Raw genomic sequence first — 18,943 nt, forward strand, 5'->3', positions numbered from 1 at the left:
CTTTGAGCTGGATATAATATTCACGATGATGGTGCACATTGTTTTCACGTCGACCAAAATCAATCTCTCCTTCTAGAAGTCACACATTCCACATCGATCTATAAACGTGTTGTCAATTCACGTAATAGAGACACGAATGTATAAGAAATACAAACTTTTGTTTGAAATGAAAATAAATAGTTAAATAAACAAAGGGAAGAAAATCAAATAACTTTCGCTAAAGTCAGGCATAATTTAAATGGTGGGTTAATTTGGGCTTCTGGAATTCTCACTGGTGTTGTCGATATTCGAGATTATTCTGGTTAATAAATTATGGATGCTTTCGAACGCCTACGTGGGTAAATACTACTCCGTTTAACTCTGGACGACACGATAAGTTTCCGTATAACGTTCGATGATCGTGATCTATTCACGGCAGTGGGATTATCGTAATTCGGAAAAATAAATGTCTTCGCTGTCGCGACGAGCTAACATCAAATCGTTCCCAGAGCATATTCCGTTCGCAGAAAAATCCTTCGGAACACGTTGCGACGGAGGTTCAGATACGGTTCGGAGGACATTCGCGTGGGAATACTGGTTCGGGTGCTTTGGTGGCCATACTGAACGTTGCGCGCTGATAACGTCCAGCATGCTCGGTCCACGACATTGAACGAGAGAAACGAAGAGGTTAAACGCACATTCGCGAACCCTTTTTGAAAATAACGCGTGTAAGTGTTGTAGTTAGCTTGTACTCGTAACTAATTGTACGATTTACGGATTACATTCTCTGTAATAAAAGCGACAACTCATTCTGATGTAATACTGATTTCAAGAAATACCACCATTTTCTTCTCAAATATTACTTATTTTTTATACGATATTTTTTTGACGATTTCTTCAAAACGAAGAGAAATACATACCTACCTAAGAGATTATGAAATTTTCCGTTTCCTACTACTATTTCACAATGAGTCGTCAAATTCTTCTTAAAAAGGAATTAGTTCGAATGAAATAGAAGGGTACGGACCAATAACAACTGTGCGACGTATATACATAATGTACGAAGTTGGAGTATTGTACTCGTAACTCGAGAAAACGTTTCACTTTTCATCGTACAGGCCTTAAGTTCATCGAGAGCGAAGACTTCTAATGCGTTCTAGGAACTTTCTCCGTTAGCGAAGAGAACCGGCTTGGAAGAGAGAAAAAAGATGAGGAAATGTACGAAGAAGTCGCGTGTAATAAAATTAATGTCGATTAGCGAAGGCGCCGTCGCGTGATACCGCTCGCAAGCTTCTTTCAGGTGATAAATTTTCAATGAATTACCGCATCGACGGCTCGCGTGTCCGCGAGTCTCTTAGAAGTACATACTTCCGAAACCTTAACGGTGATCTCGCATGTTTTCCACTTCTAGCCGCGCCACAGGCGAACGTAGCGCCGAGTTATGGTTGCCATTCGTTATTACCCTTGTCCGGTTGACTATCTATTGCTCACGACCGATATTTTCACGACCATGGGTGAACGACGTTCCGCGAAACCAAACTTTCTCTGGGTCACTAACATGTCGCAAGATCTACAGATAAAAGAGCATCGAGATTCTAACGTGGACAAACACGATCACAACATTTATCCTGAACAGTTTTTACTATAGAGAACTTTTTGAAATCTCATTAGTACCGTAAAGAGAACCTGACTATTATGTTTTTAGTGGTAAAATCTAAAATCAATTGGAGAACGTACATGACAGTTACAAGGTATTTATTGCAAAATCAGCAATTATCAAACACGTACACATTGTATCACTGATACAACATAAATACATGTAGCTACATTAGAGATGCACAACGGACGAGATCACCAAACCGGTTGATACATCGATATTACGGAATCGGAAGAAAAATGCGAATAACACATCGCGTACACTATCCGCGGCAAAATCTATACGTTCAGCGAGCTAGTATCGATTAATCTCGCATCCTCGATCGATCTTTAATTGAACTATAAATATTCAGCTTTACTTTCGCCTGATGATACTCGTGAACAGCGCGTATAATCACAGATACACGGGGCGAATTTTCAACGTTGAAGCCGTACGTTATCATCGCATGCCGGTAAACCGTCGTCGCGCGTTGTCCCGATCGTGACAACACGCTTTGCACGCTCGTTTCGACGTTGCCGCCAGTGATAAACATCGATTCTTTATTGTACGATCTCGTGGACTTTACTCCACCGATTCCTCTTCTACTTTCTCGACAATAGCGCCTCAGACTAACGTTCGTTTGTTTAAAGTTTCGATCAGTTGTCAGTAGATTATGAACGTTCATGCAACCAGAGAAAATTTAAATGTACAAAAATATACAGAACGATCGTATGTATAACAGTACGCGAACATGTTAAAAATATTCGAAGCAAAGTACTCGTTATAATATTTAAAAGGCGAGACGAATCTTTATTTGAAAGAGAAAGAATATTTTAAGATTTTTTATAGGATTAAAGGAATTCTCAGGATAAATAATGCTGTAAGATACAAGGAAATTTTGTTCTTTTTCGTAGTCTTACAAATTCCTTATAATTTGTCCAGGTGTACATTCCTGGACGAGTAGCTGTGTCCAAATAAAATAGTAATAAGACAAGAATCGGTAATTAAATTGATCAAAGTAAGCAGTTGATAGTAAAAAGGAATGAAAGAGATCAATTTTACGAGCAATCAGAAGTTGGCTGCAAAGCACACAAAACACGAAGAGAGACGTCCTCGAGACGTTCGCATGGAAGAACAAAGAAATAGCCGGACGAAGTGAAGTGGCACTCGTGCTCGACCAGCACAATTCGCCGGTTCGAAAGTTTTCCAAACAGCATGGCCGGTCATTGGCTACTCGTTTTGAGTCGCGATAACTGATCAAATACAACCTCGATTATCGCGACACCTAATTTTTCGTCGCCGCTTGAAAACGTCATTCACTTTGCCTAATCCCCTCGACACGAAGTCGATTAATCACGAGGAAATCTGTTCCTGAAAGCTCTCTATAAGACTAAAAGATTTGTTATTATCGCGGCTTAATGGATAAAGCCGGCGATAGTTGATTTACCGCATGTAAGATTCGGCTTGCTGAATTATCGTTCTCAAAGCGAATTAAAAAGAAGGTCGTTAATCAAAGTTATCCTTTAATTCGAGTAAATTTGTAAACTATCGGTACACGAATCTATTCAGATTAGATAGATAAATAACGAGCTCGACACGTTCCGACGATGTTGCTTTAATAGCGAACGCTTTATCCGGCTGATTTATAAAACGCTGGGTCGCGCGGCGATGCAATTTTATCGGCGAGTTATTTCACGCAAACGGTCGATTTCTCGGAAATCCAGGCCGTGCCTTAATACTTGGGTGGTTAATCGTGCGCGATGCAATAATTCTGGCCGTTACGTTCGTGTCATCCCATCTCCCTCGCGACGGAACACGCGTGAAACGCGGGGCGCGCGCGTAAAACGGAAAAATAAAGCAACGCGGAACGGACGTCGCGACGTGTCCGGCATGCAAATGCGATGTAATTCCACAGCGTCAATTAACATCGCGCGAGAAATGAATCGCAACGTACGGATACCACGAGAAAACGTGCTCGGCTGGAAGGAGCTCGCTTGGCAAACGACGAGTAATGTTACGACTAGCCGTCCGACGATTTGCGGTTTCAGACGCAACGGTCCGCGCGTACATAGTTGGATCTACGCGCGGCTTCTTGAATTAAGTTCTGATTGCTTGCTTTATGAATAAACAGGTAAATTTCTATTACGTAATCGTTGTTCGTGTTGCTAACTTGTTGATCCTTGTTTCTCAAGTAGTTTAATAATGTGTAAATTAATGTGGAAATTAAATGATAAGCGATAATCGGTGTGCAAATTAAAGCTTTTTCTTTGGTGTTGGGAATAATGAGAGCGTTAATTGATTTTACTTATTTATTCTCGTTGATTGTGAAATAAATATTTATGAAAGTTTGGCATCCGATCCAATTGCAATATGATAATTGCTTTATATTTATATATGCTTTATATTTTTTTTTTACGTTGTTACCTATGTCACAGATATGATTCGCAATCAGTAGTTACAAATAACATTGATTTTTCGTCTTCTGGAAAGTTGCTTTGAAAAATAACTTTCTTGCAAATGCGTTATTGATCTTCCAGACTTTAAATTTAGTTCCACGGTTAAACGACCCAGCGCCCCAGCAGTTTATTGCACCATTATCTCAATACCAATTTTATAGTCTGCCATTGTAGCTTGCCAGTAAATACATTCTAACATCTATATACTATTTCGTATCTCTTGTAAAATATACTGGTCGCTAAAATGTTAGTTTTCAACAACTATGTAAACATTTGTAATAACGTGGTCCTATTTGCATCTGAAATGTCTATAAGAAAGTAACACGGTCGACAAACGTCATCAGAAAATAATTTCCATCGGCCGTGCACATGTGGCCGAAATATTCTTAACAGTCTCTTCTCATCCTCTTCGGCTGCACTCCCGCTGCAGCCATGACGATATTTTTTCCCCGGTTAACTATACCCGCCGCCGTGGTGCATAACGATGGTTTATCATAAAAGCGAAGGAGTTATTTTCGAGGCTGACAAATGGGTTCAGTGTCCTCTCGTTGAATATTTTTCCCTGTCTCTCTTGAACGCCTCTGAAAGAAAAGAGGAGAAGTCTTTTTATCGAGCAGGCAAGTTATAAGGATATTGAGCGTGCGGCTCGTTAACGACGGAGTTTTGCCAGCCGCTTCCTTTTTCTCCGCCATCTCCATTCGCCATTCGCCCTCCGACCGACGGCTAAACAATCTGGCGTGCTGACTCCCGTTGTATACGTTAACGGGAGTTTGTGAAACGTCGCTGTTTGAATCTCTTTCAAACAATCCTGCCTGATTCATTCGCCGTTGTTTCGGCAACCACTTTCTCGAAATTGTTTATAAAACGTTTCTCCATTTCGATGTTATATTTATATTATATTTCCTATTCCTCGCGATGATGCTTCGTAGGTTAATCTATAGAAACATTTCGTGAAATTGAAAAATTTATCGCGAAATTTCGTTGCAAATATTTTATTGCATTAATAGAAAATTGTGGTTATAATACAGAGCTGTAAATAATTGTATCAAACAATTAAGAATATTTAAAAGAAGGAGATATAAAAGAGAGTTTATTTCAGCAAGTATGATTTTCGTTAATGTTAACAAGAGATGTTTGTTTTATTTCACTTCGCCCGCATCATTCCTTAAACTATCTGCCTCAGATAGGAAAGAGCGGAGAAATATTCTTAAAACATCATCGATAGCTCGAAGACATCTAGTTCGCGATGCACCGCTAGACCGACAGAACAGACCTCCCATTTTGCCCCATGGTACGTTCTATACCTCTTACATACAAAATTTATGTGTGCCGCCTAATCGAGTGTAAATTGTAGAGTTTGCAATGTGCTAAGTTTCCCACGAAATCCAAGATCCGATGGTATTCTGTGCTTTCCAGACGAGGTGTATGCTTTACATAAATTAGCAGTACCTTCGATCGTATCGAGATTAGCTTATTTCTAGCAAAGCGAACGTAAATTCCAGTTTGTAATATAAAATTATTCTAATCGGATAGTCGCCTGTCGCTGTTTGCGATCGATTCCACTGATTTTTCGACGTGGAATACGCAATGTTACAAAAGAAGCCGCAGGCTGCTGGTACGGATTTGCGGAGCTTCCAAACTACAAAATTACTTGATGACGAGTTACCGGTTCCCGGAGAAGTAATTACGCGCCTACGCGGTGCCAATAAGTGCCACGCTACCGCTCATCATTTTTCGCGATGCATCTCCATCATTTTGCATCTTACTTCTTAGTACAACACCACAGTGCTGAATGTTCTTAATCGAAGCGTTGAAATTACAAGTTTTATTTTCATTTCGAATTTTTCGTTATTTTATCGCATTCGCAAACAGTTAATATTCTATGGAGATATTACGTAAATTGAAAATTTGCCAACGATGCTATTAAACGGAAATATCAAAGAACTAAACATTACGATGCGAAATTCATTGCGAATAATTGAACATTTCGTCGAGAAAAAAAGAAAGCGCTGTAAATAACAGATGATACCGAAGTTTATAGTTACGAAGTTACGAAAGCGTAATAAAGTATGCCCCATATTCGATGTGTTAACATCTGTTCTTTTAATCGGATTCAGGGAAATTCATAAAATGATTCAGGGTTGATGCCAGATTTAAATAAACGAAAAATGTAAAAATGTAAAATGTAAAACGATGGAAAATGTAAGCTCGATAGACGCGAATAATCTATAGAAATATTTTTCAAAAGTTTACACCTACTTTTTGAACAAGTCATTTTCGTCTATGGCAGATTACATAATGGATACATCGTGCTTTTAACTAATCGCCGGTGAAACCGGTGTACGCACGCGTCGAGTGATGCAACGTTTTCTTACGTCGTGAATTATCGTCTTATGCTTTCGACGTACCACAATGATATATCGCTGAAACCGTCATACACACGTAGAATACGAGTAGCCTTACTCCGTGATATATTTTCTCCGACTTTTACAAGACAGCCAATTTTTCATGACTATTCAACCGTTATCAAACGAAATGTAAATGTTTCTATCGTTCGTTAGTAGCGTGCGTTACGACACGTTCTAACAGCGCTTGCTTTCAATTTGTTACATTTTGCAAGAGTTAAATTAATTAAAATTTCATCGCAACAGTAGTTCGTAGTTCGGATGAACGGAACTGTAGCGCGATGTAAAATGTATCTTTCTTCCATCATTTGCGATTCTTTCTGTGTAAGTAAAATAAGAGGCCACCGTTAGGCGATCGCGGCGCTATCAATTTCCGTGAACACGGCGGACGCAAATCGTCGGGCTCACCGCGGAATTATCATTTAATGGGGGCCCGCAATAACGCGAACCATTCGAGACGGAAAGAAAAGGAATCGCCATGAATTATTCAAGCAATCGCAGGAACGCGGAGCAATAGCGCGGTACCGTGCGATCGATACCGCATCGTTCGAACACTTGGCAACGATAAGTCCATTTATGCCGGCCATAAACCGACCCGTGGAATTTTCAAGAAGATCCTCGGGTGAGGCGACCTTACGGGGCCACGAATTCTTGCCGCGCCACCGAGCTGCCCAAGCCACTTCCTTTTTTTCTTTCTTTTTTTATCCGTAACACCATTTACGGTCGAATATAACCATCCGGTTCGACCACCCTAGGGGCCAAAGAACACGATCGTCTCTACCTGCTGCTCGCGCCTCCTCTACCTACAATTTCTGCCCGCGGCTGCGACCTCTTCACCCTGGACAACAACGCGCGGAAAAAGTCACTGCTAATGGATTTAAGCGGAGCGCCGACCATCACTCTTCCCGATCGGACCTGCATCCTTTGGCTCCTTACACGGACTGCCTTCCCTATGATATCTTATTGATGAGTTTTCGACTTTTTGGCCGAGTATAAGCCTAAGAGTATATTAGAGGAGATTAGGGTTTTTTAAAGACTGAATTAGAGCCGATATCTTATATCGGATAAGGGTCCAACTCGTTAAGGGCCAACGTTACGTTGACGCAATCATCATCTATAATTTTCTTAAATCAATTTGTATTACCGGATTTTCTTTTCAACATTCTGGCTATGAAAAAGAATTCGAAAGATTCGTTTAATATATTTCTCCTCGCTACCTCTTCCAGTTAGATTCTACGATTTTATAAAATTTAAGGAAATTGGAGTATTTGGAATATTGCCATAAACTATTGCTTTGTCTTTAACGAATCAACCCATGTTTTAGTTTAATTTCGTTGCAATCCTCGAATTTCTTTCTTCAATTTTGCTTTAGTTGTAATCGAGCAGAAGATGTTTGATCTTCCAAGAAGATTTTTGCATACAATTTACACGAGAAATTATGCGTATCGATAATAATTCTTTTATATCTTCTTCGTTGAATACGCAGTACAAATCGATTGAAAATAACGGAAAGAATGCGACAGAATTAAATATACATTTATGGTTTTATTTGGACATCGTTATGCACTTTGTACGGTACAGGAACTGCTTCGAACACACAGTGCAAGCTTAAGGGTGGTTTCTTCAAATATTTGCCAAATATCCTATGGATATTTACGAGGTTACGAAGTTACGAGTTGGCGAGGTTACGAAGTTACGTCTTAGTTGCTGAATTTGCAGCTTTGAATCATAGTTGAAAATTTGTAATATCTTTTAAGAATATTTATTTATACCTCGAAATAACGTTACGTTGCGTAACACTATCCGTATAGAATAGCTAAGACGATATAAGTTAGGCAATTTCAAAAGAAAGTATTTATCAGGAACTAATTCAATCTTTAAATTATCGCTTTATTCTCTATTTATGCGAGTAATACCTGTTACGTGCAGCAACATGATTTCTCTAGAGTTAAAAGTTTGTACCTCTCGCTGGGTAATTATTGTAAAAACTTTCCAGAAGTATTAGCATAATATTGCAAGATCTATTTATGCTTATTTGGCGAGTATTCTTATTAGAAGTAGTTGAAAATTGTGTTCAAACACATGCGAGATCTTTACAAACATGAAAATATTTCATTTCCTTTCATTTCCGTATTTTATTCTTCTCAGCAAAATATTAAAACGAAATGTGTTAATATTTTTTGTCATTAGGATAAATTCATGTAAATTGAAAAAAACATTTTGTCCTGATATTTCCTTTCGAGATATTCGATTTTCGCGTAGAACGATTGTTCGTCGTGGTTTCTGTAGATTGAAGTAATCGACGTGCTAAAATTGAAGCGGAAATACCGACGATTTTGCGTCCATCATTCCGTGAACGTCGATTGTTCTTCATTTTCCTCTAATGCATTTCGCACCGTAATACAGCATGCACCTTGCTCGTATCCTCTCTTATGTGCCAGCTGTCGTTGATCTCCGGTAGATCTTACGATCATCAAAGAAATCGATGCGAAATGCCAACACGCTCGCGAAATTGTACGTTCGCGATTGCCCTTTGATCGGCGAACGTGCACCGTTCACGACGCAATGTATCCTTTACGGACTCTTCCAACCGCCGATTACTATTTTATCGTGTCAATTTTAAGGCTCGCGAGCTCATTATAGCTTGTGAAGGTATTCAAACGTCGAATCGTAATCTCAATGATTGTGCAAACATTTGTTCATAATATTATTGACTCGCATAACAACGATATGTTACTTCGTGATTTGATTCTTCCATAAATACTTTTATTTACAATATTTTTGTATAATCGTGTGTATCTCAATCATAGTTAGAATATCTGGCATTCATATTGAGGTTTTAGAATCATTTTAGCGCACGTGAAGCTTGAAAAGGATATTGGGAAGTTTCTTGAAATAAAATTTTAATCACGCGATATTATATGGCATTGAACTATCCATATGAGTCAGTTGAATGATTCAACCATTGTTAAACAATCGGAGTAACATCAAAATCTGGTCAGAACCCCATCGTAGGTCGTGCGGGTTGAATGGCCGGCGCTGTTATGTTTATCTCTGTACAGTACGCGCTAACAGAAACGAAAAGAAAGTAAAAGGAGGTCCCGACAGAACGTACGTGTAAAAGACGTGCTCTATTTGCGTCCGTGGAATGTCATTTCGCGTTCGTTGTTCCTTCTTTCTACTTGTTTTGCGGCGAGTCGCGACATGAAACCCTCCCTGAAGGCATTTAAGAGTCTTGCGATGTTCCATTAAGAGAAATGACTGAATCATTTGCGAATTCTTTCGAAGAAAGGCCAAGGGACATCTCTGACATCTCTTGAACACATGAAGTTACATGTAAAGACAACATCGTTAAATCCTGATACCTTATTGGGTATTTTGTTCCGCGCAAAAGGCTGTCTTAAGAAATATCTCAAGATTTCAATGAACGTGTACTACTTTGCATAGTACTTGATACCTACTCTAAAGTATCCAGATAATTTGTTCCTCCAGCATGTTGATATCTCGAAATCCTATTAGGATAATATTTTAATATCCTGACATTGTAACATTACGAATACCTCGATCCATCGATATTTCAAGTCTCTAATATTCTAATAAGAATAGGCGTTCCAACGTTCTTACATTCTGCAACTCTAATGGTCTGATGGCTCAACAATTTTCAACAAGTTGTTCCAAGACGTTCTAACACATCAATTAACGCACTAATTGCAATGTCTACTACTCGAAAGCTCCAATTACTATCGCAATATTTCACTTACTGTCACGTGGACGTCGTAAAAAACGCATTCACCCGTAAAGTTCTGAATAACGATAGTTTCACTCCATCGGGACAAAATACGATACGATGAAATATGGAGCACGGAATCAATAAGAACAATGTACTCTGCTTACTTTGACCTTGATTTGAATTCCCTCTCAAATGGGCCGTGCTAAAAGAAGACGTTGTTGCTCTCGGGCAGAATGCCACGCGGCTCGACGACTTCCTCGAGATTGGAAGTTGAATCGGCGGAGGACGGCGGTATTTGACATTTCGCTGGGCTCGCTAACCGTCAAGTAAGAAAGAAAATACCTCCGGGACGTTTCATTTTTAAACTCGAGGGAACGGTTTTCGCGCACGTTCGCGTCTTGGTATTTTTTCGCGAACCAACATCAGCCAGACCTGGGCGGTAATTGAATATGAATTATGTGCGAAGTATGGCCACGTGCAAGTGTTTTATCTCCTACGTATGACACGAATTCCTTTTCTATCGAATTTGCTATTCTAAATTAAAGGTTTTGCATATTTGACTATAGCTAACGTGCAATTTATATGCAAAATTTTACGTAAGATATGCATGCGCAGAGTAGTGTACGAAAAGATTCGAAGAATTTAAGGGTGTGTAGCGTTTATTAAAGCGTAGTGGCGAGCACGTAAGCCGACACGTGCTTACTCGTGAATCAAACGATTTCATTTTTATCTTTCTCCTGTAATAATTGCAAACTAAGCTAAGTTGAACTTGGTATAAGCGCTTTATTATAATATTTATTTAATTAACGTTAACAAGGAGTACGAAGAACAAGTTGAAACTAGAATCTACACACTGTATGTGATAAGTCTTCAGCTAAAATTCTCGATCGGGAGATCACTCGATTCGAAGCTTCCGTCTCGAGCGACGAGAATCCCATTGGAACCAAGCTGGATACAATTGCGCTGTAAATCCCATACGGCTGTGTTTAGCAAACATCGAAACATAAGGATGAAAAACAGCCGAGGAAAGGAAGCGAACGCAATCCGATACTATCACCTCGTGAATCGCCGGCTTGTAGAATTTATTTCGCTGTATGGCGCCGTAAAACGAGTGAAAATAGTGGCGAAATTCAGTAGATAAAGGAGTATTATCGTCTCACCGCTATTTATTCTCTCCGATCATTTCCTGGCAAACGATCGTATTCAATAACTACCGCGCGTTAAGGAAGGTACTACGTGACTTTGATATACAGAGTACTTACGGTATGTTTCATGGTTATTTAGTTTTAATGTATGCGCGTTGATATTTTCCGAGTTAACGTTCTTTACCACAACGAAGATATGTTTCTTAGGATTTCAGTAATTTACAAATTTCGAGCGAATAACCTGCGTTACTTTTATCCGTTCGAATCTCTCTCTTCTTGTTTGCTCGTGTTACCAGTATACATCGAGAAACGACTCGGATTCCCGTTTGAAACGATGGTAAATCCAGGCTGTATAGTCCCATTTGGCGATTTGCCGAGCACATTTGTTAACTGGACTAACCGGCTTTACTGTTTCCGAGTGTTCCGAATATTTGGTAATTAATCGGCTCTATACTTAACCAGATTGTGAATTGGCGCGTGCCAGGGAAACCGGAGCGATGGTAAAAGTTAATGAAACGTCAGGCGAAAAATAAATTCGTGACGTGTTTGCGATGCGACGAGTTTTTCTTTTTACGCGTTGAGATGCACGAGAAACGCGTCTCAGTGGATGATGTACCGGGATAAAAATTGCCAGCGAAACATTATTACATGGTACTGAAATTTCGATTAAATGTCGGCGTACAAAATTATGAACAGCTTGCCAGATACATACGTATATGTATCAAAGTGAATAGCCACTCTATTTGGCTCACACATTTGTTTGTTTAGCTGCGGTTCAATAACCATGCCAACTATTAATCTCTTCGTTAGAAAAGTATCTACGACGGGAATGTGGCAGCGCCGATTGCGGTGTAACGATTATGAAATTGCAAAAGGCGCGGATATACGCGACGAATGCAAGCAGTCAGACATTAACGTCGTACTCTGGTGTTAGGTGTGTTTTTTCGTTTAAGCCCATTTGTAGCATATTACTTCTAAAGCGCTATTACAATGTTTATAGAGCTAGATATGGTACTGAGTTTAGTGTCACTATGGTATATACTACTATGGCGTTTTTAACGTCCCTCTTAATTCTGAGTCAATGTAACAACTTCCTAATTGATAGTTATCTTTCAAACCGTTTTTACCAGTGTCTTTTCTGTCTTGTAGTTTATGATTTATTCTTTCGGTAAATCAGAATTGAAGTTGTCTTTTCTACATTGTATTCGAATTATGCAATGCCACTTTAAGATAAGAACACCTGATCCTGCGATGCAAGAAACTCTCCTTATAGACAACGTTGCAATATGAAACCCGCTATAAAGGACAATTCAAAAGATCATAAATCGATATAAGAACAGCTAAATTATCTAAAACGTTCTAAATTGTCTATAATCGTAATTATCTACTCTCCTGCGTTGCTAATAACCCATGAAAGCGATCGATGCGACTATAAATAATGGAAGAAAAAAGATATTTTTATTATATTAATAGAAATTTTTATATAATTTACTAGCAATCTATAATTGCAATAATTATTTTCCATAATTTTAGAAAATTTTTTCTCTCGTCGTTTCAAATATTATTTTCAAATAATTTCTGCTATCAATTTTTTTTTGCTTTGACATATGATAACACGCCGTGAAGCCGTATTATCGTGTCTGCAAGGATGATAGTGACTCGACAGCATATAAAGCTGCGGAAGATTCTTTTTAAAGCGTGTCCAGTGTTTTTTCTCGTCACGGTGTACAGTATCGGAAAATGGTAATTGCGTTGCAGAAGAACGGTTTCGATTCGAGCGACAAAACGAATGTGCCTGTCGTTTGACAACAACGTGAACGTAACAGTTGCGTCTATTTCCACACGGACACCGTCCATTTGTCAATCGACCGATCTGTTAAACCTTAGACCAACGACAACGCAACAGACGATGGATAATAAACAATGTAAACGACTACGCACCAAGCGTTCCACGATGTGACATGGCAGGATTATTATCTGGGATGTACTTGGAACTGTTCGTATATTCGTTATTCGTGCTTCTTCTTATCGACGTGCGTCGATCACACGTGTAAAATGACCAAAGGGACGAACGATAGTTTTATAAAAGATTAGTAGACCCATTTGAGAAGGATGTTCTGACGCGTATCGTTCGCCTGTTTAAAACTGCTCCAACGTCCAATCAGTTATTCAACAGGGCAATGCACTTTTGAAAAGAAAATTCAATTTCGGATAAACGATTAACCACGGTACTTGCTGCATTCGTTTTCTTATCGATGAATATTTTATTGGGCCCGCTATCTCCAGCTTATTACTTTATATGCTCTTTTCTAAATTTACATCCATATAATCAGGCTCTTCCTTAATTTAAAGCGACTACAAAGAGGAAGAAAAAACAAGGAGACGTTTAAACGATTAGAGTCGACGAGATACTTGACTGTTCGCTAAAGAACGGCGAAGGTGCTCATTTTTTTTCTATATCCTTCATCCCGTGATTTCCATTACCATGGAAATCGTCAGCAACCCAATCGAAAACGATGGCTGCACAAGTCCATGAAAACAGTAGCTGAAACACGTCGAAGCCCCGCGCGCGCCTATCGACTCGAGTTTGTCGCCAGATCAATGTAACCGACCTCGAATTCCGCTTCTGTATTCTTGATCGGGCTACCGTCGCCGTCTAGATCGCATTTTAAGTGTCATTATTGCCGCGATGGCGATAAAAAATTTTGGGACGATGACGACCGATCGATCGTTCGAGACGCGTTATTCGTTGCTCGTGTTGACGAGACGACTTTTCGTCGGCCTCGTGCGACAGGTTTGCGAGTGTTTCGCTACTCTGTCCGGCCTTGTATCTGGGTAATTCGATCGGCGCATAGAATAAAAGGAAAGAACGAGCGAACAGTAGGCACGAGCTAAATTATCGCATTCAGGTTAAATAATAACGAGCGATCTCGTCGATGCGTCGCGCCGTTTCTTTCAGTTTGCGTGCAAGGAGAGCTTTGTTTCGCACGGACAAAAGTGGCCGCGTTCACGTGCAACCAAATGTATCGCGAACACGCCCGCGGCCCATCGCCTCAGTCATTGAAACGATGAGAGATCATCCGAGTTGTGTTGCGAAATTACATTCCGAGAGGCGGTAGCGATTCGCCAGCACACGTTCGAATATAACATTTTTTGGAGACAAACGTGTTACGATATTATAACATCATCATCGCGATACTTTTATCACAGAGAATATTTAAATCAATTCCATAAAATCAGTCTTAATAATTAGTAGGTTTGTCCCTCAAAAGTAGAATGCATTCTCACGTTGCCTTTATCTTTTACTTCCAGATCGTGACCTTTAATGATAGTAAGCGTTGAAGCTTCATAAATGTGGTATATATAACACGGTGAAATTAAACCGCTCGTTGTTATAAATAATTTTAATCGATATAAGTCACGGTAATTTATAGTTCGAGTATAGAACATAGGAAGTAGGTTTCTGAACTTCTATAAAGCTATAAAGCTTTCTTGTATTTCTTTTCTTGTAATATTTCTCTGTACATGTAAGGTAGCGAGTCTTTTATTAAGCACAATAACGTACTTGGCACCGTAAGACCCATATCTTGCACTTTTTTTAAAAACCTGTAGTTTTCAGAATATCGCTGTTCATTTATTTAATAGGCCACGGCATGTACACAATTTTCTTTATTTAATCCTTAAGGAAACTGTTTGCGATTACATATTGCCTAATATGGTTAATTCTCATCAAACACTTTCAAGAATCAACTGCACCTTAAGTGGCAATTTGAATATATCGTTTCTCCAGAAGAGAGCCGACTTCGTCACAGCACGTTCCGACCATAAAATCTCACCTTTTTCATTCAATCTTACAAATCAATATTTCGAAAATATTATCAATTACTCATCGAGAAACTTTTCTATGAACATATCATCCGATCACTTTATATAATCAAATATTTAACAATGTCAAACTATTTTGACAGTATAAAACCTTGTTCGTAACATTTCAAATATCGTGATTTTCCCTTTAAATTACCACATCAATATTTAGCAAATAGCGTAAAATCTATGTTTGCCAAAAAGGCCTTTTAGCTACACCTGAAACTTTCTATCGATCAAATATTCAGTACACCAAAGGATCGAACGAACTGCTTTCCTCTTACGAAACGTTGCGCCAACATTGCAAGTACTACGCTTTCCTCTTTAAGCTCTCAAATCAATATTCAGTAAATATCGTAAATTTTACTTGCACCTGATAGATACACAGAACTTTCCTCTGTACCTTAACCCTTAGAGGCTGTCATAGGTGAAATTTCATCCTATGCATATTTTAACACGGTGTAACACGTGCCTAGCATAACGTAACGAGTACCTTATTGCATCAACATTCTAACGCGATGAATACTTCGTTCCATCGATATTTCAACGTCCTGATATTTCGAATCTCAAATTTTTAAAAGCTTGAACAAATCACCTTGCCACGCCCGCAACAAAAATCCATCCATGTCGCTTTGATCGCTAATTCGGTCGACGAAGTTGCACCAGTTCCCCGTAAACCGAGGCGTACGCTAAACCACTTTCGCGCTGACCTCAAAAAGAACCATCGAGATCGTGACCAGTAAATCACCCGCTGCAACGCGTGCATTTCCCCATTAACCACCTTTTAATTTACTAAAAACTCGACGTTGTAGTTCCATTGACGCAACGCTAATGATGTTAATAGCCGGGCTATCGACATTCAGGGCAAAATCTTTCTTCTATTTCTGTGCAAAACACAGACTCGTGAGTAGCGACCCGTTGCGGTCGATTATCATCAACGAGATAGAGGTCTCACGTTCACCATCGTCGATGGTCGTTTCCCACCGGCGAGTATCGTCGCGAACCGCGGGTCTGTATCGTCGCCGTTATGCACGAGCAATCGCGCGACTTAATTGGCGTCCCTCGGTTTCGCTCGAAGCGGCGCGAAAGCAATATTATCATGCGGAAACCTTTAAGGCCGGCCAAAGGGGAACCGCCGTCGTCGCGCACCAACAATCCTAATAATTGCACGTGACAGAGGAACGCGTTACGCGCGAGATAATTAATCGGCCGATTAATTAAACGTCCCGCCCAATGAGATTACCGATCGTTTTAACGGGAGATTCAAATCTTTGCGGCCGATTTTGTGATTGCCAACGAAAGCGAAAATATAGAAATGTACACGAACGTATGTATAACATGTAACTGTTGAAACTTTCGCTTCCAAGTGTTGGAATAAATTTTGCGCTTTTAGTTTTAGAATTCAGATACTCTGTGAAAAAGAATTTTATTTTTGGGAAATAGTTATCGACAGTCGTATCGTCCTATTTGCCTCCGACGTTCTGTTAATACGTTATATCAGCCTGTTATACTAGTTTCCCATGTAAAGTTATCTCCACACATTCGTATGACTGCATACTTATATCCTTCTGCCATGTACGAAAAATATTTGCCCTATTTTCTGCTCTATCGAATATTCATAGTTTACTTCGAAGGAAATTTTTCAACCGACTGTTATACAATTGCGAGTAGGTTTCACGGGCGCGGGATAATATTTTGTCATATTTATTTTTCAGTGACAGTGATAAGGTAACTTGGACTTTTTCTCGAAAATAACACGGTTCTTTGTATATTGAATATTTTAGAACGGCTGCGAGTATTTTATTCGCGTGTAGCGTACGCTGGCAAAATTATTTATTTGCCAGGAGCTATAGCAATATTTTCAGCAAGGAAACGAATGTTATCCCGTTGCTCCCACCAAACAGATAAGCACAGTAAAAAATCGCCCACTCTCGCGCGAGAGCGTTCAAAACCGTGTAACCTTCAACCGTAGAAATAATCTCTTGGGTGAATCATGGTGGAGATATTTAAGGTGGAAACTGTAGATAAAACACCTAGCATTTAACTTTGCAACAGTTGCAACTTTGTCAAAGTAATCCCTGCTGCCTCTTCCTCGCCAAACAAATTTTAATACTTTTTATCCACTATAAATTGATAAAATACATATGTATAGGTACCGTATAAGATAAACCAGTAGGATATTTAGGTCGAGATAAGCGTTTTGTCATTTTACGTCTCTTTTCGATGAATCTAAAATACACGATATTTTCTCATTCTTTCGTTGTTATATCAATGACCGATAACGACACACGACAAGCGACAAAGATTATTATTCTAAGGTTGAAGCTTAGCTGATTCGAATAACTCTACCTTGCCACGCTATATCTATCGCCTCTCTACCATCTTCAATTCTCAACACCAAATTAACCGAACACAAAATTACACGTTTCGAAATAAAAAAGGGCAAATGATTGATTGAATTCGCAAACGATTAAAAATCGAAATGAAAGTCCGGACCAGAACAGTCGTGCGTTAAAACTCTGAGAAAGATTATGGACTGGCACCATAAATTATCGTTCTGCGAAGTAATTCCATGACGCGCGCGGCTAACCGCGCTCGTCGACTCATTTAAACGCGTGAGTTGCGCTTTGTCCGGTAGATCGTAAAGTTTTCCGCTCGAATTTAGCTTCGATTCTCTTCGTTGGCTCGACTTGCGACGCAAGACACCTACGTTCGCAGGCTCGAGGGTGGCGATATACCGCGAAACGTTCCGTTTTATGCCGAAAAGGTGGGTGAAGTCGGCCTCTCCAAGCAGGAAGTGGCTGGTTCGACCGAGAAAATTGATCTCCTTCGATCGGTTGACGTTGCCGGGAAATTTAACGCACCGTTTACGCGTAACTTTAGTTTCGTCCGACACAATGGAGTACGCCAGACATTTTATTGCGCAATTCGATGAAATGTGCTTCCCGTCCTGTTTGGTATTCGCTGTCCGAAGAACGGCTCGCATACGGCCGATGTTAACTTCGATTTACATCCGTATTCGTCAAGTTAATCCTGTTTTAGCACAGAAGCAGAAGGAAATACAGAAAAATACTTGTTTCGCCGCATCGAGAAACGGTAAATCGCGAATACCTACATGTTTACCTTAATTGCGCGAGGACAGAGCGGTTTTCTAATTTTTATGGGTATAAATGAAACGTAATTTACTCTTAATGCGAATGCAACACACATCTCGATAAATTGACCAACTGGATGACGAAGAGATATAGAGTAGCAAAGGCACTTGTGATCGTAAAGATGTTCTCGCAGATACATTCGAACGCTTGATTTGTAATTTTCAATTTTTAATTTGCTTTATTGAGTAGGCGAATGAAAAATGATGGTTCGATGCGTTATCGGTGTATAGATTGGATGCGAGATTCTTTTGATCTTATAAATCACTGGAACATCGTTACGTTACGACGTAAAGAAAAGATATCTCGAACGAACCGTTTGTTATTAGCGTCGATGGATTGAATAACGGTGCAAAATAATTAAACTCCAATCGTAAATCTCTTGCAGTGATATTTGCGTTCGCTGTTTTAGTCGTGTATCAATGTATAAAAAAAACTCTTACAGCTGGTTTGCATAAAACAGATATTTATACTTTAGATATGACTCGAAGAAGTGACTCTTTATTTTTGTAACTATGATACGATAATAAAGCAGATTTAAGATTTATAGTAAATAAAAAACAATTTATTCGAACG

The 18,943-nt window shown here is 39.4% G+C and overlaps 1 protein-coding gene and 1 long non-coding RNA gene across 2 annotated transcripts in view; one reads left to right on the top strand and one right to left on the bottom strand.

The window, feature by feature from the left end:
- The window catches only part of LOC125385237, a 50,962-nt gene that overhangs the window by 14,836 nt on the left and 17,183 nt on the right, over nucleotides 1-18,943 (top strand). The gene's annotated exons all lie outside the window — the stretch shown is intronic.
- The window catches only part of LOC100648555, a 28,396-nt gene that overhangs the window by 8,065 nt on the left and 1,388 nt on the right, over nucleotides 1-18,943 (bottom strand). The window lies entirely within an intron of this gene.

Source organism: Bombus terrestris, chromosome 6 (assembly GCF_910591885.1).
Source record: "Bombus terrestris chromosome 6, iyBomTerr1.2, whole genome shotgun sequence".
Lineage (NCBI taxonomy): Eukaryota > Metazoa > Arthropoda > Insecta > Hymenoptera > Apidae > Bombus > Bombus terrestris.